Here is a 27,638-nt window from a genome sequence, read left to right as displayed (position 1 = left end):
CTCTCTCTCTCTCTCTCTCTCTCTCTCTCTCTCTCTCTCTGTGTGTGTGTGTGTTTGCTAGGCTTGGCACTGTCCCTATTTGTTTTTGTGCTAGTTCTGTGGCCCTGAGCACTGTCCCTGAACTTCTTTTGCTCAAGGCTAGCACTCTTATCACTTTGAGCCACAGCTCCACTTCCTGTCTTGGCTGGCTTTAATCCACAATTCTCAGATCTCAGCCTCCTAAGTAGCTAGGATTACAAATGTGAGCCACTGGTGCTCATCTTTTGAAGACATTTTTGATGGTCACATGAAGTGGACATTACTAACATGTCCTGGGTAGATGCATCAGTGCTACCAAATATTCTGTAATGTACAGGAGAAAACTTCACAGAGCACAGATTCAGAGACCTGCCAAGCAGACTCTTATCTGTAGAAATGAGGGTTGTGAGGCTCCCGGGCTGGAATTGTGTTTGGTTAGGGGAGTCTTGGCCATGCAGTGGCAGAAGTGCTCACAGGGCAGATTTGGGAAATGCTCAGGAAACAGTGACATTCCGGTCCTAATCCTAACCTACATTAGCTTTCCCCTTCTTATTAAAGTTACACCTGAAGCTTGAGTCCATTTAAAATGTCCAAACTTGGGGCTGGGAATATGGCCTAGTGGCAAGAGTGCTTGGCTCGCATACATGAAGCCCTGGGTTCGATTCCCCAGCACCACATACATAGAAAAAGCCAGAAGTGGTGCTGTGGCTCAAGTGGCAGAGTGCTAGCCTTGAGCAAAAAGAAGCCTTGGACAGTGCTCAGGCCCCGAGTGCAAGGCCCAGGACTGGCAAAAAAAAAAGGGAGGGGGAAGGAAACATTTGCATAGTGGAAAGGGCTTATGTGGATGCCGTATGTGTAAGCAGGGTGGTGAGCTATCAGGTGACTGCAGTTAAAGAGATTACAGAGAAAAATACAAACTTTCCAAGTCAGCACTTCCAAAGGAAGGCTCATGATGCTGTGGGGTGTAGCAAGTATGAACTCCTCAGATTGTCATTGTTCCATAATCTTGTCAAGTGGAAATGGATTCTATTCCCCAATCCAAAAACCAAACTCACTCCCTTATAAAATGTGAGCATATGAATAAAGAGAAATGGCTCTTTTTGTCAGTTACCTCCTTCACTCTCACCTGTTGCTAGCCATCAAACTCCAAATATAAGGAGAAACACATTATTTTTTGTCCCAGGGTTTGAACTCAGGGCCTGTCCTTGCTGCACTGGTGCTTACCACTTGCGTCACACCTCCAGCCTGACCTTTCCTAGTTATTTTATTTTGTTTTGTTTTGTTTTGCTAGTCCTGGGGCTTGAACTCAGGGCCTGAGCACTGTCCCTGGCTTCTTTTTGCTTAAGGCTAGCACTCTACCCTTTGAGCCACAGCGCCACTTCCGGTTTTTTCTATATATGTGGTGCTGAGGAATGGAACCCAGGGCTTCATGTATATGAGGCAAGCAAGCACTTTATTTACCAACAGGCCATATTCCCAGCCCCTTTTCTAGTTATTTTGGAGGTGGAATCCTGTAGATTTTCCTGCCTTTCTGGCTTTGAACCAAGATCTTCTAGATCTCAGCCTCCTGAGCAGTTAGGATTACAATTGTGAACTACTGGTGCCTGGCACAGAAATATATTCTTTTTTTTGCGGGGGGAGAGGGAGAAAAATGTCTTCCTTGATATGTCCATCCTTGGGCTGAATAAGGAAAATCTTTGTGGAACAAAAAAGCTTTCCAATGGAGGCATGTAAAACAAGTTTTATAAAAAGTTTAATTATCTCCCACCTGCTGGTACTGTGTGAAGTTCACAGGAAAAAGGATAATTGAGAACAGCATTTGATGTGCTGGAGAGTTGCTGGGTTCTTTGCTCTTCTTAAAAGGGATTTACTCTTAATCAAGTTCAGTTCCTAATAAGTAGGTCCAGACACTGATTTCATGTTTGCAAGTTGGACACTGTTTAATTAAGATACTTTACACATGAGGTGTCAGCTTTTGTTGTTTTGAAGTTAATGTTTTCCCCAGTTTGGGTCTGAGGCATTTGGCTTAGTGAGAAGGACGGGGCCGCTGTTTCTGCCTGTTCGTTGTGAGTGGGGGGACATTGTGTATCGTATGTCCTGGGGAGCAGAGACAAAGCCCTGGAGTATGGCTCTTCACTGGACTTTGAAGCAGTCCTTGCCTGAGACTGGAAACCACAGACACCACCTTCAGTTTGCATTCTGTGGCCACCCCCCCCCCCCCCGCCAGATTAGTATGACTGTTTCTCTTTTATCTCTCTTTCCTCCAGTCTGCCTTTTGCCTTAAATTGCTGATCACTCCAGGTGTCAGGCTCACAGGGTCTGGGTGCCGTGCAACAATGGTAACTTCATCATTTATTAAGCGTTGATCACACGCAGGGCCTGGCTCAGTGCTCTATCTTCTCACTTAATCCTCCCTGGAAGTCAAAGGGTCACCTAGTTGGTGGGTGGGGGAGCTGAGATTTGAACCTATTTCCTGAGCAGAATGAATTCATTAACGGCAAGGCTATGTATGGTGCCTTTCTCTTTGTGCTGAAAGACTTGGAAGAATGTCCAGCTTCCTAGTTTTTGTGATTCATATATGAAATGTCTCCATGTTTATGCACATGTCCAAGTGCAGCTAAAAATTCCTCTGGCATTGCAAGTATTTGTTCATTGGGACATGTAATGGAACACTCTTGTAGTTTCCTTTGAAGTGTGTGTGTTTCTTTATTTTATTTTTTATTTTTTGCCAGTCCTGGGGCTTGGACTCAGGGCCTGAGCACTGTCCCTGGCTTCTTTTTTGCTCAAGGCTAGCACTCTGCCACTTCTGGCCGTTTTCTGTATATGTGGTGCTGGGGAATTGAACCCGGGGCCTCATGCATAGGAGGCAAGCACTCTTGCCACTAGGCCAAATCCCCAGCCCCTAAGAAATTCTTGTTTTGTTTTGTTTTTTGGCCAGTCCTGGGCCTTGGACTCAGGGCCTGAGCACTGTCCCTGGCTTCTTTTTGCTCAAGGCTAGCACTCTGCCACTTGAGCCACAGGGCCACTTCTGGCCATTTTCTTTTTTTTTTTTTTTTTTTTTTTTTGGCCAGACCTGGGCCTTGGACTCAGGGCCTGAGCACTGTCCCTGGCTTCTTCCCGCTCAAGGCTAGCACTCTGCCACTTGAGCCACAGCGCCGCTTCTGGCGGTTTTCTGTATATGTGGTGCTGGGGAATCGAACCTAGAGCCTCGTGTATCCGAGGCAGGCACTCTTGCCACTAGGCTATATCCCCAGCCCTCTGGCCATTTTCTATATATGTGGTGCTGGGGAATCGAACACAGGGCTTCTTGTATACAAGGCAAGCACTCTTGCCACTAGGCCATATTCACAGCCCCTGTGTGTTTCTTTAAATTAAAAAAATTTTTAATGTTCTAGTCCTGTTATAAGATGTAGATTATCCTGTTTAATTATACTTAAACTTTCTCCAACCCAGCCTTCTGGCCTTTTCTGTACCTCTAAGGCACCTGCATCCATCCTCCATCTCATCCATTCCTTGAGTGTACCTGAGCCTAAGTTGAAGGGCAGAGACACTTGGGACCCCCCCCCCCCCAGCTTTCTGATCAGGGAGTCTTCCCTCTGGTTGTCTCAGTGATCCATGTTAGGGTTGCAGACATCTCTGGCTTGTGATTGAGGGAGCGAGGACTTGCTCTGAAGTTCACAGAACAAGGGTTCAAACCTAGGCCTCAGGGACATCAAAGACAGGTTCTTCCGGTCCTGCTTCCTTTTCATTGAATGAGAATTATATGAGAAGGAATTTTGCTTTTCCGCTTAAGAAAAAGGAGGTGGAGCAGGCTTGTAGAAACACATAGAAAGCCCTCCAATCTCCCAAGCCATAGAGGCCACTGTGTAAGGGCGGTTACTCCCAGGGCAGTGAGTGGAAAAAGTGGGTCACGTAGCTGCCAGAGCCTGCATTCCTGTTTAATTGGCCTGCACACTCTTTCATTGTGTTTGTTTACCTTATGGCTAGATCTGACAAATAAAAGGGATTCTTTTCTTGGCCTCTTCACATGGGAGAAGTAAGCTGAAGGGTTTCACTGGGAGAAATAAAGGCCTGAAAATGTCTGTGATTTGGAAAATCTCCAAATAGGTGGTGCCGAAGATTTCCTTGTTGTTGGCTGAGGTGACCAGAGGGTATGAATGGCCGCTTCCTGGATCCGCTCAGACACTACCCTGTGGCTGACCGCAGAACTTGGTATGCGGTCTCCCACCACACCCCTGACAACCTTCCCTTCTGTGGTCTCTTCCCTGGGAGACTGCTGGCCAGGTCAACTGGCATGTGCTTATTAGGCTCCTAGATAAAAATTAAATCCTTGCACCCAGATTTCTAGGTAAGAATGTTAGAATAAATAATAGAATGAAATGAAGACATTTTCCTATTTGGTTTTCACCAGGATTCAAAGTATCCAGAGTAGTAATATAAGCTTGCCTGCCTCTCTTCCCTGCCTTGCTTTCCCTTCTTCTCTTGTCTTTTCAATTCTAGGGATGGAAGCCAGGGCTTCCTGCATGCTAGGAACATTCTCTACCATGAAGCTCCCATGCACCAGGCCATGAACTATTATTATTCCTATGCTCCTCTATGTATTCTGTTGTGGTTATTGGAAAGGGTTTCCATGTATCTTCTGGAACTCAAACTTTTAAGGAGCCAGCAATTTCCCCATGGGGATTGTTTTCCCCTGTCCCTTCTTCCCTTTTTCCTGCTGCTATTTTCTCCCCCTTAGTGTCCCAGGTTATTCCTTCATTACAGTATCTGCTGGTAGCTTAGCAACATTGATTCTCATGTAGCAGAGCCTCCCTCCATCCTGCTGGCCTCCCATGGAGCAATCATGTGAAAGTGTCAGGTGTCCAACAGAGTGGACTGAATATTCTCCTTGGACTGAATATTCCCCTTGGCTTAGTAAAGGCCAACCCCTTTAGTCCAGCCTGGATGTCAGAGAGCCTTCTACTTGCTTTATTTATTGACTTTTTAAAGCCAAAGCAATGTCAGCAGAGCCAAGAATAATGTTGGAGAGATTCTGTACAAGAACGTAGCCTTGCATAGCTTTCCTGACTGCAGTCCAGGCTGCCTGACACTGGGGACCAGGAGCTGCTCTGCTTGAGGAATCCAGCTCCATGATTGGATGGGATGGGTCCTCAATGCAGAGACTTCACCCCAACCTCCATCTGCCATTTATGTGGTTCTGTGCCAGGGTTTTGAACTATAGTTGTAGCTTTTGTTTAGAATTGTCTAAAAGCATCAAAAGCAAGTCTTTCTGTCCCCCTGATGAGCTTGGAGCCTTTTCTTCAGAATGGAGCATGTGCAAAAAGAAAAGGAAAAATGGAAACAGCCATTCACCTTCAGAGACTGTTGGTGGCTAAGTGAATTAGAGAAATGGAAGACTGGAAATAGGAGATGGACCTCAAAGTACTTAACCCCTTTTAGAGCCTACCTCCTGCTCTATTTAAATATACCCAGAGTTGGGGGTATAGCTCAGTGTAGAGCATTGCTTGGTATTTGTGAAACCTTGGGTTCCATCCTCAGCATATGTCTCTCTCCAAACACACACACACACACACACACACACACACACACACACACACACACACACACACACACCCCATGCATGCCTTGCTCATGTAGTCTCCATCAAAACCTTGCCTGTTCATAGAACACTCCCTTGTGCCCCTTCATGCCACTCAGGAGGCCTGACCCAGGGTTCTGTGGAATTTAATGTCTCATTTATTTTTAAGTGAAATACTCCCTATCAAAGATGTTCTTTTCAGTTTTCTCTTTCAAACTTTTTCAAGATGTTTCCTCAGCTAAATATCCCTTGTTCCATGTAAGTTCTAGCTTAGGCAGTTCACATTCTATAAAATTACTGTACTTAGACATCTAAGACACTGGTATTAGATATCCCCTCAGTTTGGTTATTAATTCACAAGCAACTGTCCATCCCTTTTCTAGTATCTAAGTGAGTTTTCCTGTTTGGTGGCTAAAAAACAAAAGTTAGGAAATTTTTTTTAGGGTAGATAGCTCTAGTATTTATGAGGCCTGGATTCAATCCCCAGTACTACTTGGGAAGGGAGGAGGAAAGGAAGAGAGGAAGAGAAGAAGGAAAACAAGGCCTGTGCCCTGCATAGCTGTCTCCAGAGGCCATTCCATCTCATGCCACACATGCCAGACTCACCTCCACAACTTGCCCATGTGAGTCCTGGCATATGTTGCCCTTTTCTGATCACACCCACCACTCACTGTTAACCACTGCACCCAAGTTTGTCTCCAGGGTGCTCATTCATAGGTATCATGGCCTGCCTGTCCCCATTTCTGCATTAGATCTTCCAGGGACAGGCCCTCCTGTAAGTCCTTGCCAAGCGAGCTTCCAAGTCTGTGGCCCTTCCTGGCTGCCTTGCGCTGGGCCTGGCCTGTGGATGGCAAGCACACACAGCAGAGGGTCACCCACAGGTGATCTCTCTGGAGGAGAGCAAGAGTTCCTTAGCCCCAAGATGGGAGGGGTGTTTCTGGGCTGCCTCTTTTCTTTCTTTAGCCTAAGGTCATGAAGGCGGTGCAGGAGGAATTTAGAGCTGGGGATGTAATGGAAATTTGAGGCCTGTGCTGGTTAAATTCCAGGAACAAAGACTACTTCTGTCATAGTCCATAAGGAGTTCTGCCTGGGTGTTAAAGGGGACCCAGGCGCTGGGAATATGGCCTAGTGGTAGAGTGCTTGCCTAGCATGCAGGAAGCCCTGGGTTTGGTTCCTCAGTACCACATAAATCACATAAAAAGCCAGAAGTAGCACTGTGACTCAAGTGGTAGAGTGCTAGCCTTGAGCAAAAAGAAGCCAGGGACAGTGCCCAGGCCCTGAGTTCAAACCCCAGGACTGGCAAAACAAACAAACAAACAAACAAAAATATGTACAGAGGGTTACTGTCTCATAAGTCAGGTAATGAGTACAGTTCTTCATGGACAGCATCACCCCTTCCTTGGTTCTCTATGTTTTCCCCTCTAGTCCTTGCCCACAAGTTGTATAGGTCTTGGCACAGTTCTTGCCTGTGTTGGTGTGGAAAAAGAAGGTACTGGAAAGGAAGGTAGAAAACAGATCTGTGTAGGGCTTTTATTTTATGTTTTGGTCCTTTCCACTCCTAATGGCAAATTTTCAATTCTATAGATTGTTAGGACCACACAATAGGGAGGAAGAGGGAGTAGCAACTTTATGCTTCCTCCACCCTTCCTCAGGAGAGGCCACCACCTACCTCCAGTTTCTCCTAGTACTCCTTGGCCCTGGAGACCCTGCTGGCTTCCATCCTATGGTATCCACAGCCAGACAGAATCCAGGTCACTTTCCTTGCATTCCTATAGGTTTTGAGGCTCTGTTCACCTGGGGATTGACTTCCATCAGCTCAGACCTCTCCCTCACCTCTAAGGAGGCTCCAAGGCGATCACCTCCTTGTGCTCAGGAGGCTGGCCACAGCCCAGCCTTGAGCTAACAGCTTCCTGCATTGTCTTTCAGACCTAGTGCCCTGCCATTTCTCTTGGTACGATTGCCTCAAGCCCATATACATGCCTGTCTCTGCATTCTGCTCTCAGTTCTGCATTCTCTGTAAAGGTTTTGTTGTTACTTATTGTGGGGCTTGAACTCAGGGCCTGGTGCTGTCCCTGAGCTTTTTTGCTCAAGGCTAGTGCTTTACCACTTTGAGCCACAGCTCCACTTCCGGATTTCTGGTGGTTAATTGGAGATAAGAGTCCCTTGGAATTTCCTGCCTGGGCTGGCTTTGGACTGCAATCCTCAGATCTTTTCAGATTTTTGCTGCCTCAATCCAGAGCTATTAGAGACAACCATATTGTGATCCTTTGTTCATACTTTGGGAATTCTGGATGTTAAGTCCAATTCTTCACTATGTATTTTAACCTTCAGCTACAGAATAGGTTTGAGCAGGTACTAAGGTGGCTTGGCAGCTCTTGTCTTCCAGCAGCTCCCTGTCCACGCAGACCCCATGTCTGCCTCCCTGCTTCAGCAAAGCCAGTCATATGAATTTTGGTTTCTTGCTGAGTTACCCCAAATTGGATAGTATAAAAAGAATAGATGTTTAAGGGCTAGAGGCTTGGCCCAGCCTAACAAGTATAAAGCTCTAAGTTCAAACCCCAGTACTGCAGCTGTTTGTTTGGATCATGGTCTTGGAGGCTGGGAAGTCCAACAGCACAATGCTGGCTTCTGCTCTGCATCTGGTGAGGGATATCACAGCAAGCCGCTGTCATCCCAGACCTGCAGCTCCTCTTTCATAAAACCACAAGTCCTGTTGATTTTTTTTTTTTTTTTTGGCCAGTCCTGGGCCTTGGACTCAGGGCCTGAGCACTGTCCCTGGCTTCTTCCCGCTCAAGGCTAGCACTCTGCCACTTGAGCCACAGCGCCGCTTCTGGCCGTTTTCTGTATATGTGGTGCTGAGGAATCGAACCTAGGGCCTCGTGTATCCGAGGCAGGCACTCTTGCCACTAGGCTATATCCCCAGCCCTCTGTTGATTTTTTTAAATGGAGGCTTTGGTCATTGTGTAAAACAGATTGAAGCCTGCAGCTGGTGCTTCATGCCTATAATACTAGTTACTCTGGAGGCTGAGATCTGAGTATCATAGTTCAAAGCCAGCTGGGGCAGGAAAGTCTGAGAGACTCTTATCTCCAGGTAAGCACCAAAAAGTCCAGAAGTAGAGCTGTGATTCAAGTGCTAGAGCAGTAGTCTTGAGCAAAAAAGCTAAGGGACAGCACCCAGATCCCCGCGCTCCCTCCCCCCAAAAGATAGATTGGAATGTAGCTAGAGTAGAACTGGTCAGGAAGCAGATCTAGCAGATCAGGCTCTGGCTTTGGATTTGGGATGGAGATGAGAGGAGTAGGTTCAGGAGCTGTTGGGGAATGACTGAGAAGTGAGGATGAGGGAAGCGTGTGGAAGGAATCACAATTTTCTGGCTTAGGAAATTGGATGGAGGGAAGTGGAGTGGGTCACTGAGACTGAACAATAGTAGACAATGTCAGGGTAGGGAAGGTGTCCCTGCAGAAGGTGGACACATCCAGTAGGTAAGCACCTTCCCTGTCTGTGCTCACTCAGAAATTTTCAAATACCTTTACCCCTAGAAGATGGAGGCATAAATGATTTTCTTCCCTCTGTTTATGCATGAATGTTTAAAGTGATAAAGTGCTCCATTCAATGTGTTTGAACAGCTGGTGTCCCTGTAGAAATATCACCTACATAACACATAGGGACTTCTATATCTTATAAAGTTCTTTCGTGTTCCTTTCTGGTTTAATTTTCAGGTCAACTTTCAATCTCACTTTTCCCAGGAAGGCAGCTCATGACCAAAGATAAAGCAGTCATTTAGACCCAGGCTGCTTGCTCTTTGTTCCAGCTCCTGACCCCAGTATGTAATGCTTTTTGATAGCCTAAAGTGTATATGCCCAGAGCATAGATCACACTGGTGGCACATAGGCCTAGACTGTAAGATTGGTGGAGGAGAACCTCATTGATAATCGATTTTATCATCAGACCAAGTGCCACCTTAAAGTTATGTAAACTTTATGGTCAGTTGCTGCTGCTGCTGCTGCTGCTGCTGCTGCTGCTGCTGCTGGAGTCTTGATATGACTGGCTTTAACCATGTGATTCTCCTGCCTCAGCCTTCCAAGTGTTGAAATTACAGTTGTATGCCTGGCATAGTCAGATTATTTGGGGGGCAGAAAAGATGCTCTGCTCCTAAGCACATGTAAGGAATTTGAGTGACAGATCTTAGTTCCTCCCTTTGATGGAAGGGGCAGTCCCTCATTCTTTTCTTCTTGCTTCTTTTCCCTCTCAGTAAGTGTCTTGGGTATACTTGCTCACAGCCACTTGGCAAACTGTGAGGTTTTGTGGCCTCTCTATTTTGAGTCTGATTGTTTAGTTTTAATCAGAAAAATAAATCTCATTTTTAATTTTCTTCCTGCCTAGCTGAGCTAGGTTCAATCGCTCTTTTTTTTTTTTTTTTAACTCTATCACATGTGAACTGCAGGAAGTGCTGTCCCGTTGGGGAAATGGGTCTTTTCCAAGATTTTCTCTCCAGGAAAAGTATAACTCATTAGTTAACTAAGAAAGGCTCAAACAGACAACAAAGAAATACTTATTAGGACATTTTCTCCTTTTATGTGCCCTAATCATAGTGTTATCATAAACCTCAGATCTGGTGGTTAGTTCAGTTACTTAATTAAATTCTTTGATTTTATAAATGAGGAAATGGAAAGACACGTCCCTCTCCTTTCCCCTCAAAAAAGTGCTTGCTTAATGATGTATGTTGGCTTTGGAGATTCTGACCAGGACCTGTAGTTTGAATGAAGATTAAGAACATTTTGGTTTTTGGTTAAAAGAGAATCATTTTCTGGGGATATACCTCAGTGATACAATACGACATGCAGACGTGCATAAAGCCCTAGGCACTACCCCTTCCCACTTGAAAAAAAATCACTACAATCTCACTATTTTAAAAAAGAAAAGTCTTTCAATGAAACCTTACCCTCAAAATTGATGCTTTGTAAGATTTGCTTAGAGTAAAAGTAGCTTCCATCCCTACCCAAACAAAACATAACTGAGAGGTTCTCCTTGCAGAATCAATGTCCTTTTGTTCGTCACTCTCTTTCTAAGCCAGTACGATGCTTCACCACAGTGGGTGTTGTGGTTGAATTCCATACCTGTGAGAGAAGTTTCCAGAGACTTTTGGCTTGAACCACACATACTTAGGCAGGTTCTTTCTTTCTGAATCATCCTTTTTTGCTGCCCTCTTTTGGTGACCAGAAATAGTTGCCCGCAGAAGAGGTCCTCTCCACTGGATCTTTCCAGTGAGAGGCTGAGTTCAGCTACGGTGTGTGGGGAGGGGGAGGGGCGGGGGGGGGACTGTGTGTGTGTGGTGTCTGTGTCTGTGTTTGTCTGTGTGCCAGTCCTGGGCTTGAACTCAGGGCCTGGGCACTATCCCTCAGCTTTTTTTACTCAAGGCTAGTGCTCTACCACTTGAGCCACAAGTCCACTTCTGGCATTTAGGTGGTGAATTAGAGATAAGGGTCTCATGAATTTTCCTGTCAGGGCTGACTTCAAATCACAGTCCTCAAATCTCAGCCTCCTGGATAACTAGGATTGCAGGCATGAGCCATGAGTACTGGCTTCAGATGAGGTTTTTAGGTTGGACTCATCAGCTAGCCAGGGATCACCTTACCTGCTTCCACTTAAGTCTAGCCTCTTTCCTATAGATTGTGTCAAAGATGTCATAAATTAGAATCAAACTGGTTAGCCCTCCTGGATTCAGCCTCACTGTCTCCACAGTGCCCCTGCCCTTCCTGACAGCTTCAAGGCTTTGTATTCAGCAGTTCCTCAAATGCACTGAACTTTATCTACCTCTTGCTCCATCTTGAACATCTTCCCCATCCCACTCCTGACCTGCTTGATCAACTCCAGTTTATTCTTCTAAAAGCAGCTCAGGTGCTGTTGCTTCTTTCCTTCTCATTTGCTCTGATTTACAATGGGATTAAATAACAAAATAGTGGGTCCTTATATGGCAGGAAGAATAGCCCCAGACATTATTCTAAGTATTTTACATTCACTTCTATTTCTTATAAGCCAGTATTATTATTAATATTTTTGGCCAGCCCTGGGCCTTGAACTCAGGGCCTGAGCACTGTCCTTGGCTTCTTTTTGCTCAAGGCTAGCATGCTGCCACTTGAGCCACAGCGCCACTTCTGGCCATTTTCTATATATGTAGTGCTGAGGAATTGAACCCAGGGATTCATGTATACAAGGAAGCAGTCTTGCCACTAGGCCATATTCCCAGCCCCAAGCCAGTATTTTTGTACTTGTATAATACGGTATAGTAGTTTGTGAACATTCTCTGTGGATCAGGCTCTCAAGGTCAAGGCTGTGTCTACATTGTCTCTGTATCCATAGCCTTTAGCACAGAGCTTCTCATGTAGAAGGAACCCAGTAATGGTTGGCAAATTTAGCTGTTTTAAAAACATAGTCACTGTTCACCTAGTAGTTGTTTAATATACTAAGAAAATATGTTTGTTTAGTAAGAACTACTTTTGGTTGCATAGAATGTGCCATGGGCTGGAATTATTCCAAATAAATAAGGAGCAAATATGACTTTGTTAGGAAAGGAATAATCAATTGATAGTGTTCACAGTATTGTTGCCAAGGAGATGGGTTCCTGGGCTTAAGAGAGATTGTAAACCATGCATTGGTAACTCACACCAGCTGCTCTGGAGGCTGAGATCTGAGGATTATGGTTCAAAGCCAGCGTAGGCAGGAAATTCTGTGAGACTCTTATTTCCAATTAACCAGTAAAACACTGTAAGTGGAGATGTAGCTCAAGTGGTAGAGTGCCAGCCTTGAGTGAGATCACTCAGGGACCATGCCCAGGCCCCTAAGTTCAAGCCCTAGTATTGTCATGAGAGAGAGAGAGAGAGAGAGACAGACAGACAGACAGACAGACAGACAGACAGAGACAGAGAGAGACAGAGAGACAGAGAATTGCAGAGGACACAGCAGCTCTGAGATGTGGTCAGGAGTCAAATTAAAGAGCTGAGGGTATAGCTGAGCAGTAGAAAACACTTGCCTAGCATCTGACAGGCCCTAAGTTCAATCCCCAACACCTCAAGTAAACAAGTATTGCTTAAATTAGAATCTGCATTGCCTTTGTCTAGTCCCACTTTCATTAGATCTGACTAGTATAACATTTCAATAGTTCTTTTTTGACAATGGATACTATTTCATGTCTTAGCCTTTACTTTGGGAGTCTGTTTGCTTGGGCATTAATATCTTATTTCTAGCCCCTCCATATCCCTGCAGCTCACCCAGTGCTTCTCCTCCAGGATTTCTGTTCCTCTTAACTTCATGCTTGGGCTTGTCTATAATGCCTCCTTTACAAGAAAAGAAAAGAATAAGGGCTGGGAATGTAGCCTAGTGGTAGAGTGCTTGCCTAGCATGCACAAAGCCCTGGGTTTGATTTCCTCAGCACCACATAAACAGAAAAAGCCAGAAGTGGCACTGTTGTCTCATGAGGTAGACTGCTAGACCTGAGCAAAAAGAAGCCAGGGACAGTGCTCAGGCCCTGAGTTCAAGCCCCAGGATGGACAAAAAAAAAAAAGAAAAATTCACCTGAGTTCAAGAGCCAGCCACTTAAGCAATCAAAGCCAAGGTGTGAGCTTCCTGGGAACTCAGATTTGTAGTGAGTTAGAAAAGCACAGAAAAATCTACCTGGTTTATGATTGGCATCTAGCAATGATGAAGGCATGGGGGGGGGGGTCATTTTTGAGGACTGAGTCCTGAAACTGTGGGAATCTGATTTGTTTTTCTCCCCTGGCCCCTCTGTCCATGCTTCAATATCCTGGCCTATGTCAGCCTGGCTGAAAGACTCTACTCAGTACTGTAACCTTCCACTGTTCCTGTCCTCCACTTACAGCTGGTATCACTTCAGGCCTTCTTTGTTCTACATTACAACTGCAGCCCTCAACTTTTTTTTTAACTTTTATTTGCCACAGCACACATGGTATGTGAAATTCCATGCATAACATACTTTTACAAGCATGTCCAAATTGTCCTGTTCCTCCCCCATTCCCCACCCCCAAGTTTCCCAGGAAATCCAGCAAGCCTCACCACAGATGCCTCATGGCATGGTATAGCACTGTGAAGAGCACTTTACAGGCTTGGGAGTGACTACTAAGAGTTGTTCATCCTGGGCTGGGGATATGGCCTAGTGGCAAGAGCACCTGCCTCGTAAACTTGAAGCCCTGGGTTTGATTCCCCAGCACCACATATACAGAAAATGGCCAGAAGTGGCGCTGTGACTCAAGTGGCAGAGTGTTAGCCTTGAGCAAAAAGAAGCCAGGGACAGTGCAGTGCTCAGGCCCTGAGTCCAAGGCCCAGGACTGGCAAAAAAAAAAAAAAAAAAAAAGAGTTGTTCATCCTCAGTGCAGCATTAGCCAGGCAGGGATGGATAAATGTGTGCTTCCCTCTTGCACACCATCCACTTTTCCCAATAAGGAAGCTGGTGGAAAGCAAATACATTTGCTACAATTCATAGTTGAAGGCCAAACAATTTGCTGACTTCTCTTTACATGGAAGGAAGAAAGATCACTTATTTATCTCATTATACTAGACTGGCCTTTCACATGGGCACTGCAGATGCCTGGCAGATGTGTGCTATTGGGAAATGCTGGCCCCAAATATGGCTCCAGAATTAGAGTTGTAAAGGTCACCATGCTAAAGTCAAAGTATGAGACCCTGTCGTTGTGGTGGCTCCAAACCATTGACATTTGTGAGTACAGAGTTCTTCATTCACCTGGCCCTTCCTGCTCCATTGTTGCTCCCACCAGAGAACAGCAAGACCTGTAATCCTGCCCATGAATCTCAGAATCACACAGATGTTCATTACTCCCCACCTAGAACCAGCCTGTGCTGTGCTAGCTTCCTCTTTGTTTCATTAATCCATTACTCCATTTCTGTGCTGAAGAATTGAAATTGGGAAGTAAGTGGGGGCCCAGTACAAATGAAAGGAATTAAACAGAGAGACCCAGTATTTTTTGGCCTTAGCATTGTTGACACTTTGAGCCAGATCACTTTTCATTGTAGAAGGGCTTCCTTGAGTCTTGTAGAATGATGTTGTTTTTGTTTTATTTTCTTTTGTTTTGTCAGTACTGGGGCTTGAACTCAGGGCCTCATGTTTGCTAGTCAAGCCCTCTACCACTTGAACCATGTCCCCAGCTCCTTTTTGCTTTTAGTTACTTTTCAGGACGGATTTTGCTTCTTTGCCCAAGACTGGTCTTGTATCACCTTTTGCCTAGGCCTCCTGTGTAGCTGGTATTACCAACACACACTAACATGCCAGGATTACTGATTGAGATGAGGGGTCTTATAAACTTTTGCAGGACTGGCCTCAAACTGTAGTTCTCTGATCTCTACCTCTCCAGTAGCTGAGATTGTAGGCGTGAGCCCCTGTGTCTGGCCTGTAGAATATTCAACAGCATCCCCAGCTTCTACACCTATCTCTAGTTGTGACAACCAAAAATGTCCCCAGACATTACTATATGTCCCCTTACCCTGAGAAGCAAAATCACCCCAGTTGAGAACTGCTGGCTAATGCAAGCATGAAGTCCCTCTGGATTACCTCTTCCCTTGGCATCTGCGCATGGCTGTCTTGACACTGGGGCACCACTTTTGCCAGTTGTGATTGAGATCAAGGAAAGGGGGAAGAATCTATTGCCCACACAAAGGGAGAATTGGCAGGGTCAACTAGTTAATTGTCCACAGAGTACCGAAGACCAGAGGAAATATAAAACAATGTCAGAATTCCGCATATTTAACATATTCTATTTTCCTTTCCACTCACGTCTCCAGGAAATCCACAGAATGAGGTGCTGCTGTGAGGCATCTTTCCTCAGCGGGTAGAGCTGCTCCCTGTTTGCATTGAGAGCTGTGTGCACCATTGGCTTTTAGAGCATCCATCTCAAGTTTGAAGTATAAAAGCTGCAGAAATAGTACTCAGAGTCTAAACTACATGGATGTACACATGGACATAAGCTTTGGGCAGAACACTTTGAGCAGATGTCCTGTTGGTAGCATTTTAGAGCCCTACCCTTCACCCTGGTCAAATCACTGTACAGCCCTTGTTGAGTGAGAACGGAAGTGCATTGGGCAGCCACTTGGAACCTTAAGTCACTCACCTTGAGCTGTCTAATCACAGAGCGAAAGCCAGTGTCCAGTGAGTCCCTCCTGGGCCTGTGTCAGGAGCTGCAGGAGCAGCTGCCTCTGTCTGTCTGGTGTCCTCTGGCCTTTGATGTAACCCCTGTGCCTGCTAACTGCCCACCCTTTAAAGAGAAGCAGATGTGTGCTCAGGAGCTAACAGAAAATGACATGGAAAAGAAACGAGAAAAGAAACCCTGTGATGGATGCATTTCTCCAAGTCCAGAGGTTATCTCTGTGGAGGCCAGGCTTCATACAGGCCAGGATGGGGAAACTGTGCTTGCCACCATTGCCACCTTGCTTCTGCGGTGATGGCACCAGCCTGGCAAGGGCCTCCTACTCTGGCCTTGTGAAGCACCAGCACATGGGCTTCCATGTTCTTCTACAGTCATGGACTTCAAGGAAAGTACCTTAGCCCCTCTTGACATTTCTCTTTGCTCATTTATGCCTCCCAAGGAGAACTGCGTGGCCGTGGGGGCTACCATGACCCTGCCCATGTGTGGAGAGGTCGAGGGCTCTGAGCTTTCCCTGGAGAGCAGAGGAGGGGCTTCCTTAGTCTGCTGGCTGATGAGAAGAGAGCAGGGACTGTTCCAAGGCTCTCATCAAGGCTGGAAGGAGTAGGAATTGGCAAACAGGGCAGGGAATCGCCTATTCAAAGGACCAAGGGAGGTGAGTGGGCTTTAGAATGGTGGCCATTCTGAGGCTCTTATGGGAGCCCAGCTGGGAAGCCCTTCAAACCCTACCCACTACATAGCCCAGGTCCCCACTGTGTCCTTCAGGAAGACTCCGGTTCCTAGAACTCTGCAGGTCATTCGTGACTAGGCACGACATTTACTTGTATCTTATCAAGTTTGGAACACCATTTGCCAGTTAATCAGCTACTAATCCATTTCCTTAGACTTTTGAGTCTCTCCAGCCGCCTTTCTTCCTCTATAAGTCACAACCTTGGGATTCACTGGAAGAGTAAACTGCTCTTCTCTTCTCCCAGGCTCAGAGAACACCCCTCAGTACCACTTAGCTGTGCAGCTGTGCTTCATGGCTGTTCGAAGCCCTGTGCTGAGTGTAACTGAGGGATTTTCTGAGGCAGCCGGAGGAACTTGCTGACCAAACCTGCACTGGTTTTCCTTCCTGTAAAGTGTTTCCACTCCAATGTGTGACGGCAGCCCCAGCCCGAGGCCAGCCGAGCTGAGGGTGCTCAGCGATGCAGCATTTCAATGTTGGCCTCAGCCTGACCCATGCTCACATCATTTGTTTCACTAAGAACATAAATTCTAAGATCGCAAAACCAGATTAGTTCACGTCCAGACATTGAATTACTGATTCAGCACAAAAGTCTTCACTTGTTAGGGCCTGGGCTGAAATCAATCCATATCAGAGGCTGCAAAGAGACTCGCTTTCTTTTCTTTAATTGTAAAAGCAGAACTACTGACACTTGGCTAAAACTTTAACATCACTTGGGCAACTGAGGCAGGATGATCAGGAGTTTGAGACCAGTCTGGGCTATACACTAAGCTTGAGGCCAGCTCAGCTACATAGCTAGCAAGATCTTGTCCAGAAAACAAAACTATACTGGAGGAAATAACAAGTTTAACTCTTCAGATATTATCTACATACATGTATATTAGTAATTCTTGACCTGTTTACAAAAATACCCTTGTTTTCCCTCTTTTTTCCCCGTTCAGCGTTAGGAATAGAACCCAGGGCCTTTGCATATATGTTAGGCAAGTACTCTTCTGTGCTCCCAGCCTTTGTTTTTTTTTTTTTTTTTTTTTTTTTGCCAGTCCTGGGGCTTGAACTCAGGGCCTAGGCGCTGTTCCTGGCTTCTTTTACTCAAGGCTAGCACTCTTACCACTTGAGCCACAGTGCCACTTCCAGTTTTTTCTGTGTATATGGTACTCAGGAATCAGACCCAGGGCTTTATGCATGCAAGACAAGCACTCTACCACTAAGCCACATTACCAGCCCCCAGCCTTGATTTTAAAAACAACTTATTAATATATGTTGCTGATCTTTCCCTCTTTGTGTATGCTAGCTTGTCCTGATTCTGTTTTTGTAATACCAGCATTGTATTTCATTGAATGGATGTAAAATAATTCACTTAGCCAATTCTCTGTCAGTGTATTTCACTCCTTCTTTAGACTTTTGCTATTCCAAATAATGCTACAATAATACTTTTATATAGCCAGGCATACTTACCTGTAGGATAACTTTCTAGAATTGAGAATTGCTACACCAGAAGGTATATACATTGTTAACTTGGAGAGATACTGTTAAGGTCCTTCTTGCAGAAGACAGAGTGGGATTGCTTTATAGAAAATGTAACTCTGGGGGCTGGGAGTGGCTTAGTGGTAGAGTACTTGCCTACCATGCATGAAGCCCTGAGTTCAGTTCCTCAGCACCACATGAACAGAAAAAGCCAGATGTGGTGCTGTGGCTCAAGTGGTAGAGTGCTAGCTTTGAGCAAAAAGAAGCCAGAAGCAGTGCCCAGGCCCTGAGTTCAAGCCTCAGGACTGGTAAAAAGAAAAAGAAAAGAAAACATAACTCTGACAGCCAGCCTTAAATACTGCTCATTTCTTTGCCTAGAAAACATTTCTCCCTAATGTAGAAAGATACAAGCAAACACATCACACTAGTAAGGAAACATAGGCCGTGGGGCATGGATGATATTTGGGAAGACAGGACTTATATAATCTTCAGTTTTCTCAGCTACTTAGTAAATTTGGACAAGATGATCTATTAATCCTATTGGACTATGGGACTGAGGAGCCTGGACTTTGTGAGAAGCATGAACAGGAAATAATATGCAAGAATATCAGCTCTTTACTTTTCTGGCCCTTTATTTTTTTACCAGCATTAAATGAGGCAAGAAGGCTGTGCAGCTGGACCTTCCCTGGGCAGCACACAAACAGAAGATTGCATGGCAACTTGGCACACTGAGCTGCTTCTTCGCTCTTTTAGGCAGCCCATTAATTAGCAGGGCCTTGGGTGAGAGATGGAATAATTAAGATATCTGTTAAAATGATCTCCAGTGGAAAGTCTGGCCAAAAGACCCTGGTGGTTTCCTGGCTTGTTTCCTTCCATGCACTTATATACCTTTGAGGTTAGTGTTTGCTTTGGCAGTCCTGGTTATTGAATTTGGGACATCATGTTTGCTAGGCAGGTGCTCTACCACTTAGACCACAGCTCCACTATGAGCTCTTTTGGTGGTTAATCGGAGGTAAGACTCTCATAGACTTTCCTGTCCAGGTTAGCTTCAAAAAGAGGCATATACACCTCCTGTTGTATCTCACCAAGAACATAGTAAGTCTGTCCCATCATTGATTTGGAGTTGAAACACTTGCTCTCTCTACTTTGTAACAGTACTGTTTCCTTTGTAATTAACAAGCAATTAGTGGTTTGCTACTTTGGCATCCAGTAATATTCTGTTCCCATTGTCTTGTTACCTACAGTGGCTACAGCATCCATTGGTTTGTGGATGATTGTTTCCTGACTGTTTTTCTATGTGATAACTGCAGAATGTTCATTTCAAATTCTTTTTCCTACCTTTAGGCACATGTATTCTACAAAGAAGAGTCTCCTCCCAGATCCACCGGCCCTTTCTGAGCCTCCTATATACTCTTTTTGGTAGTACTTGAAATCATAGTTTGTTTTTATTTTCTTTTCTTAAATTGAATTGCCCATTAACTTCATTATATCTAATTATCTAGTTTTCTAATTATCTGGTATTTGGTAAGTGGAAATCTTTCAGAGTGGGCCCATGGATCCTTTTAACTTGCTTTCAACAGTCCTTAAGCATTTACTTGTTCTTCTGCACAGAATGAGATGTGTGGACTCAGTTTATCCTTTAATCTTGGAATCAGCTATTTTTCTAAGAAAAAAAATGCTTCTTTTGGTGGAGAAATCCTTCCTTTCTTCCAGTCTGCCTTCTTTTTTGGCATTACTGGGGATGAGACCCATGTTGGCCTTGTGCTTGCTTAACAGGCACTCTTATCACTTGAGCCACACCTACAGTCTTAGAAATTAAGAATGAAACATGAAATGAACTCTTTGCTAGGAGTGTTACTGCTTCTCGACACTTGCAGTAGAATGAGCAAAGACTTTTTTTAAAAAAAAGTTTATCTCAAGATGTTCAGTTTGGAGCTAGCATCCATGCTGTCTTTCTTACTGTCTCCATCCTGTGTTTCTGTTCATCTTGTCTCACAGTAAGACACTTGTACAATGCCCATATAGTAGTCAAGAAAAGCCCTACTAAGTTAAAGCTCAACATTTCTTTTAGTTCTGTTCACTCTTCAACTCTATTCAAGTGACAATGAATGGTCAGAGAACTTGAAGGACTGCATAATGTTCATCTACAGTTAGTTAGGTTCATATGTTTCTGTTCTTACTCAGCTTTCTGATTTGCTCTTCGTGTTTTTTTTATTTGTTTTTGTTCTTTTAATATACACAGTACTTATGAAGTCCAAAAGTCAAAACTGTATTATAAAATAAGCTACAAGAGGTCTTGCTTCCACTTCCTGAAGGAACCATTGTCATTAGTTACTACTTCCCTGTTGCAAAAGGAACCATTTGCTGTGGTGTTGGGCCCTGTTCTGTCTATTGTCCACACCCAGGAAAGCTGGGAGGTTCAGCCATGGCCAGCAGAAGCCTGTCAGGAGCCAGTGGGCTTCCTTATCTCTCCCTGCCTCCCACCAGCAGCTGTTGTTCTGTGCTTGAGTGATTTGGGTTTCCCGTGCCTTTTCAGTCTCAAGTTTTAATTCCTTCCTCCATAAGAGTTGCAGGGAACAAAATGATTTCTTCTAAATAAACACATTGGGGAAGTTAACTTCTCACATTTGTTGTTGTTGTTCTTTAATGGCATTTAGGAGCTCTTATAAGCAATTAACTGGAAGAAAACTCAAACCAAAATTTCCCTAAACTCCAAATGACCCCCACAGGAATCTCTCCAGTGTTTCTGGTCTTAACTCTTTTGGCATATTTAAGGAGTGACTCTTGTTCCCACGTTCAAATGACAGCTTGCAAATATTAGTCAATATGGATAAACACATCGAATGGGTTCCATTAAATGTAGTTTTGGGGTCAGACTTATCTTAAAACTATAACTGGACAGGAAACTGGATCTGCAATTATTTCCTAGTAAAACTTGGTCCTTTTTTTTTTTTTGATGCTAGTCCTGGGGCTTGAATTCAGAGCCTGGGTGCTGTTGCTAAGGCCCCCACCCCCACCCCAAGTCTAGAACTCTACCACTTGAACCACAGCTCCACTTCTGCTTTTTATTTTTTCTTTTTCTTTTTGGTGTTTAGTTGGAGATAAGGGTCTTAGGGATTTTCCTTCCAAGGCTGGCTTCAAACCATGACCCTCAGATTGCAGTCTCTTGAGATTAGCAAGGATTATAGGCATAAACCACTGGTGCCTGGTTAAGCTGGCCAGTCTTCTTGAGTGGCAAACTTCTCAGTAAAGAAGCTCTCCCCGTGCTCTTGAAGGAGATTGGAGGACCCCAGTCCCTTCCTCCCTCCCTGTTTTGCTTCCTAGCCAGGAAGTGAGTGGTTTTGCTCTGCCACATGCTCCTAAGTTCTGCTCAGTATGACATGGTTTCAGAATGAACAAAATATATAGTGTGTAAAACTATTCAGTTACTTTGGCCAAGGAAACCCTCAATAAACTGCCTAGCTTTGATCCTGGCTCCTGATGAACTCTCCAAGGTAAATTATTTATTATCATAACAAAGTAACTTATCATACAGAATTGTTACTTGATTTGCAAATTAAGTGTGACCCATATCAACTAAAAGCTGGGAAGGCTTCTACCCAAACTAGTAACCTTGGCTTTTGAATAGTTGGTGTTGAGCCCTTGTGGGCATAGTTAATTAGGCTAGATCAGTGAGAGGATAAACTTGTAGCACTGTAGTAAACGCAGACCTCTCTGTTGTTGCTGTGTGGCATGTGCCCAGCTCATCCAAAAGTGATGTTAGTTACTGGATCATTAAGAACAAAGTTCAAAAAAGACCAGAATGGAAGCCTGCTTGACTCTGAATTTGCTCCCTCAGGATAGCACTTCAGATTGAGACTTTTACAGGACCATTAACACAGGTTCTGAACATGCCTCGGTAGCTTGAGTTGAATTTGTGCCCTTGGCTTAGGACCTTTTCCTGCCTGAAAGAGCAAAAGTCCACAAAAGCCACAGATTATTGGTTGTTTCTGGTGGGTTTCTCCTGCATGGTAACAAGATCACAAGAGTGGGAGGTGGCCTGCCACCATATAAAACCTACACATATTAAGCAAAGTAACTAATTGGTTACCCTATGTGTGTCTTTTGCCAAGAGGAGCCCTTGTCAGTACTGAAGTGTTGCTGTTCTGTGGATGACGTGGCTGTGCTTTATAGATTAACTAGCTCATGAACTTGGCCATCTGGGTGCAGGACAGGCTCAGCCACAGACAAGGGACTTGCTTTTGGTGAAAGACATGTACTGCATGAGCCCAACGGAGTCATACTTTGAGTTGGTAGGCTCTCATCTCACAGCCTGAAGTCGTGTGAGGTTCTTCTCTCACCAGAACATACCCAGTGAGCATCCCAGAGGTGTGGACTGAGGGTATGGCACAAGCAGTAGAGTACCAGCCTAGTAAGCTCAAGGTCCTGAGTTTAAACTCTAGTATTTCCCCTCCCCGCCCCCCACCCCACTCAGGTAAATACCTCCAGGAGAAAATTTTCCTAAGGGTCTCCTGTTAGTTTAGTGCTTGTTAGGCCATGACTATAGGGCGTCCATCTCCTCTCATCTGAAATTTCAGACCCTTTCTTTCTTCAGCCATCATGGAGGCTTTTGGCAGAGGCAAGGTGAGATCGGAGCTGCTGTGAAACTGTCTGTCTCTGTGACAGGATCACTTTCTCAGGTTTTGATTGAGTTCTTTGGCATGCTGCATAGGATTTGTTGTAACACACACATTCCCCCTGCCAAGATACACACAGCCTTTAGAGGCAGAGGCTTGTTTTATGATTTTCCCCCTAAACTTAATTTATTCTACATATCCCATGGCAGAGCTAAACATTTGTGGGCATTTCGGCTGCCAGAACCAATGGTAGTAGATGAAATGGGACCACGTCTGAACTTGTTGGCGAGAAAGGGAGGGTAGGAAGAGAGGTACTAAATCAAACAAAACTTTTGAACAATTATATTTACCAGTAGAATGTGAGGGATCCAGGGAAGATTTTTGCCCACATTTCAACACTGGGATGGCAGACAAGTTTTTACTAGTCTTGGCGAAGATAACTGAGTTTGGGTAGAATGTTCACTTACCTCTGCCTGAGACCCTGAGCATTGATGCCCTGAAGCCCTTAGGGCATGATCAGGCCTGAGAGATTCAAATGCTGCCATCTTTTCATTCTGTTAGTACATTAAACCCTTAAAACTCTACTCCTGGGCTGGAAATGTGGCTTAGAGATAGAGTGCTTGCCTAGCATGCATGAAGCCCTGGGTTTGATTCCTCAGCATCACATAAAACAGAAGAAGCCAGAAGTGGCACTGTGGCTCAAGTGGTAGAGTGCTAGCCTTGAGCAAAAAGAAGCTCAGGCCCCCAGTCCCAAGTCCCAGGACTGGCAAAAAAACAAAAAAGAAAGAAAGCTCTACTCCTGTGAATAGTGGGATCACTTAAAATCTCTGTAACTTAAAACTATCTCAGTGGCAGATCCTCTTACCAGAATCTGACACAGGACTTTGAAACACCCAAAGAGCCTTCATGAAACTAGTGGAGTATGGTGAGAGAAAGAGAGAGAGAGACAGAGACAGAGACAGAGACAGAGACAGAGAGAGACAGACAGACAGAGAGAGAGACAGAGAGAGACAGAGAGAGAGACAGAGAGAATTAGACATGGTTGTTCTAGATTTTTCTCTTTTGGGGGTGTGTGCTTGGTGTTTGAACTCAGGATGTTTCACTTTCAAGGCAAGCACTCTACCACTGAGCCACATCCCCAAACTCCTTTGTGCTTTATTCTGTTTTTCAGATAGAGTCTCTTGCTTTTGCTAGGGTTAGACTCAGACCATGGTAGGTGGCCTCTGACTTATAGGCATAGTAGGTAGGAAGCTGGGATTATAGATGTGTGCTCAATAATATTGCACATCTTCTTAGTTCCAGCAGTTATACTAGAAGCTAGGGTAGTGGGTGAGCCAAGACTCCCCCTGCTCTAAGAGAGCTCTGTAGTCCATATATTATTCAACAAGTCATACGGATGCAGTGTGTGATGAAAACTGATAAGCACTGAGGAGGAGAAAGAACAGGACATATAATGAGGGGACCTGGGAAGGAATTGGGACAGACTTGGGACAGTAAGTAACCCTTGAGGAAGGGTTGGGGGAAAGATACCTGACCTGAGATGAACAGGATATATGGGAATTTAGCAGGCATAGAGAGAGCAGTTCCAGCAAAGGGACAGCGTGCCAAGAGCATGGGTGGCTCAAAAATCAGTGGGTCTGGGCTGGGGATATAGCCTAGTGGCAAGAGTGCCTGCCTCGGATACACGAGGCCCTAGGTTCAATTCCCCAGCACCACATATACAGAAAACGGCTAGAAGCGGCGCTGTGGCTCAAGTGGCGGAGTGCTAGCCTTGAGCGGGAAGAAGCCAGGGACAGTGCTCAGGCCCAGAGTCCAAGGCCCAGGACTGGCCAAAAAAAAAAAAAAAATCAGTGGGCCTGGGAACTCTCCTAAAATGTACATTTTGGGGATTTACCCACTAGAGAATTAGATACAGTGGGTCAAGTTCTAGAAACCTGCACCTCCCAGGGGGTGCGGGTAGTCTTGGGAAATATTGCAGCAGACATTGCTATGAAACCCACCTTGCACTTTGCAATTCCAAAGGAAGCTTTGCTGGGTTTGGCATAACATAACTCCAGCTGTTCAGGGAGACCTGACCCCACCCTGTGTCCAGGGTTGCCTGAGTGAACAGCCTATGTGGTCCTTCCCTCCCTCCCCCTTTCCTCTCTTCTTCCTTCTCACCTGCCTACCCACCCTACTTTGTGTTCTCACATACTTCCAAGGGCCAAAACCTGATACAAATTCTAGCTCTGGGAGCTAGGTGAAGAAGGAAGGGAAGTGGAGTTTTGCCCCTTAAGCTCCCTGGGCATCAATATGAACATTTACCTACAAATCTGTCTACTTAGTCCCTCCTGGATTTTTCTAGACGGTGAAGGGAGGAAATGAATTTGGGGGAGCAAAACACTGCTGTGGGCAGGTGGGAACCTGGGCAGGGATAGCGTCCTTCCTGGTCAGTGGGGAGTTCGTGAGGTCCCTCAATGGTGATGTCTCTTGGCATGGCTGTGGTGGGTTCTTGGTGATAGGGCAGGAGATGAGGCATTGCAATGCCCCAGAAAGCAGAAGAAACAGTTGAACCTGCAGTGTTCCCTCTTGACAAAGAAAGAGCCTTCCAAAGGCAGTGGGGCCTTCTGCACACCAGCCACCAGGTTCTCTGTTCCTTTTCTGGTCACTGCCTCCATTGGCACCAGGCCTCTGGAGTTTAAGGTGGCAGACTCTTGCCAAGGTTGGCACCCCAACTGAACTACATCATACTTTTTCCATTCTCCATTTCCAAGTCTCTCGTTCTATCAGCAGAAAAGTCTCGATATGGGGCTCCCTCTTCAAACCTCTGAGTAACTCACCCACCTCTCTTTCCTTACAGAAAACCAACCCCAGATCCTCCTGCAGGCTACAGGGGCTGGGTCAGATTCAATCACTTTATCTTCTCTGTTTTTATTTGGACATGTTACCCTCTATTTAGGAAACATGGTACTTTTTCTTCCAGAATAGATCTTTTAAGGATCTATTTAAAGCAAAACTAAGTAAATGAGAGTGAGAGTTGAGCATAAAAATAAGAACAGATACATTTGAATGACTAAGCTGGGCAATGTGGGTGATTGAAGAAGCATCTGGATTTCACATCTGGGTTAATCTCTTGGCAATCCTGTGTGTCAGGGACGATGATTTTCCCAGTTTAAAGGGAAGTGAATGACATCACAGCCTGGCCAGTTTCACAGTCTCTTCTAGTCTGCCCTTTGTGGAGATGGGGGATGAGGCAGTACTCATTTCCTCCATACTTTCAGCCTCCCTCTCCTCCTCCAGCCCCCCTCCCCCACTTTCTGGGCACTGTCCCTGGATCTACAGCCCAACACTGCCCAAGGAGAGCAAGCTGGGGTGTCTCCACCCATCCTAGCCTGGGATATGCTGGTGCTCCCTGTTGCTGAGCCAAGAATGGCTCTCAAAGGTGCCAAAACCCAGCTTCTCCCTGCTTTTGGACACAAGATTCTTCTATGGGTGGTCTGGAGTCCAGTTTAAACGTGTTGACATTTAACAGTTCGGTTCTGCCGGAGGTTGACAGGATTATTGTGCTCTTTAAAATGGCCAGTGTGTCCCAGAAAACCCAAGCATCTCATGGAGAATTCATTTGTGTGTGGTTTCTGCTCAGAAGGCCGCAGCCATTTAAGTTCCTTAAGCAAGTGATTAGTGGCATTTCCAAAGTCTGATTCACTGGGATGTTTCTGTTCTGGAGGAGAAAGTTAGGCCCATCCCAACCTCGGAAACTTTATACACTGCCATTTTTGTCCAGTGGCACCCATGGTTTCTGGAACCAGCTCACAAGAAGGTGCTGGCACACCTGGCCTGGAGTATCCACGAGCCATATTTAGTACTAACAGAGGGACACTTGCTGTGTCTTCTGAGCTGTCATGCCTGGGGAATATGCTGGGCTGGGGGGTAGCTTGGTGGTAGAGTGCTGGTCTAGAATGTGCAGGGCCCAAGGTTCAGCCCCAGCATTGCAAAAATAATAAAATAAATCCAAACCAACAAAAACCTCTGGGGCTAGATACATATTTTTAAGCATCTATTCATCTTGTCTGTGGAAAAACTTTAGACTTTCTTCCCTCCTGACTCATCTTAAGGTGCTGCCCCCTGGAGACAGATACAGAGACTCCTGGAGGGGCCAACACAAGCTGGAAATTCAAAGTGCCTTTCTTGGCGAGGTTGGGAGTTTATTCACAGCCACCTTTCCTTGGACCCATGTATCAAAGAAGCAGACTGATTTTTTTCTTGCATCTGCACACACCTGAGATGTCCATTGTATTTGAGGCTTACACTTAACAAGTACTGAGAAGTGGCACTGTGGCTCAAATGGTAGAGAACTAGCCTTGAGCACAAAGAGGCTCAGGGGCAGTGCCCAGGCCCTGACTTCAAGCCCCAGGACTGGCAAAAAAAAAAAAAAAAAATTGTCAAGTTGTAGGTTGGGATGTAGCTCAGTGGCCAAGCATTTGCCTAACAAGTTCAATGTCCTGAGTTTGATCCCCAGTACCAAAAAAGAACACACACACACACACACACACACACACACACACACACACACACACACACACACCAAGTACTGTCTTTCTAGAAGTGGAGGGTGGCAGGTAGTGAAGACACTTTGGGACTAATTTGCCTTGTCATTTTAGATAAGTCATCTTGCTCCCATTTGTGCATCCCTACCCCACAAGGGGTTTACTTCTTGGGGTCACGTGGCAAGGGTAGAAAGAATGGTACACCTTTTATCCAAACTGTCACCGTCCATGATTTCTGTTATCTGTGATTGAAAATATTATGTGAAAAGTTCCCCAAATAGACAGTTCATAGGTTTTATAGTACATTCATGCTGCCCTGAGTAGCATGATGAAATCATGTCTTACCCTGTCCCTCCTGGGATGTGAGTCATTGCAGTTTTTTCTTGTATCCTATTGTATACACAACCATCCCATTAATCTCTTGTTGGGGATGTAACAGTACTTTCTCAATAATTGCCCCAAAGCACTAGAGTAGTGATACTAACAATTCAGAGGCACCAAAAAGAAGATGTAAAATGCTTATTTTAAGTAAAAAGGTGAAA

At 45.1% G+C, this 27,638-nt stretch overlaps 1 protein-coding gene and 1 long non-coding RNA gene across 2 annotated transcripts in view; both read left to right on the top strand.

Annotated features, from left to right (window-relative positions):
- The window catches only part of Nxn (nucleoredoxin), a 147,338-nt gene that overhangs the window by 77,124 nt on the left and 42,576 nt on the right, over positions 1–27,638 (top strand). The gene's annotated exons all lie outside the window — the stretch shown is intronic.
- On the top strand, positions 23,673–24,812 carry LOC125365995. Its single transcript, XR_007213766.1, has 3 exons — positions 23,673–24,205; positions 24,260–24,266; positions 24,422–24,812. It is a non-coding gene; the product is annotated as an uncharacterized LOC125365995 (long non-coding RNA).

The sequence above is a fragment of the Perognathus longimembris genome, chromosome 17, assembly GCF_023159225.1.
Source record: "Perognathus longimembris pacificus isolate PPM17 chromosome 17, ASM2315922v1, whole genome shotgun sequence".
NCBI classification, from domain to species: domain Eukaryota; kingdom Metazoa; phylum Chordata; class Mammalia; order Rodentia; family Heteromyidae; genus Perognathus; species Perognathus longimembris.
Note: the sequence above shows the minus strand (reverse complement) of the source record. Positions and strands in the feature narration are given on the sequence as shown.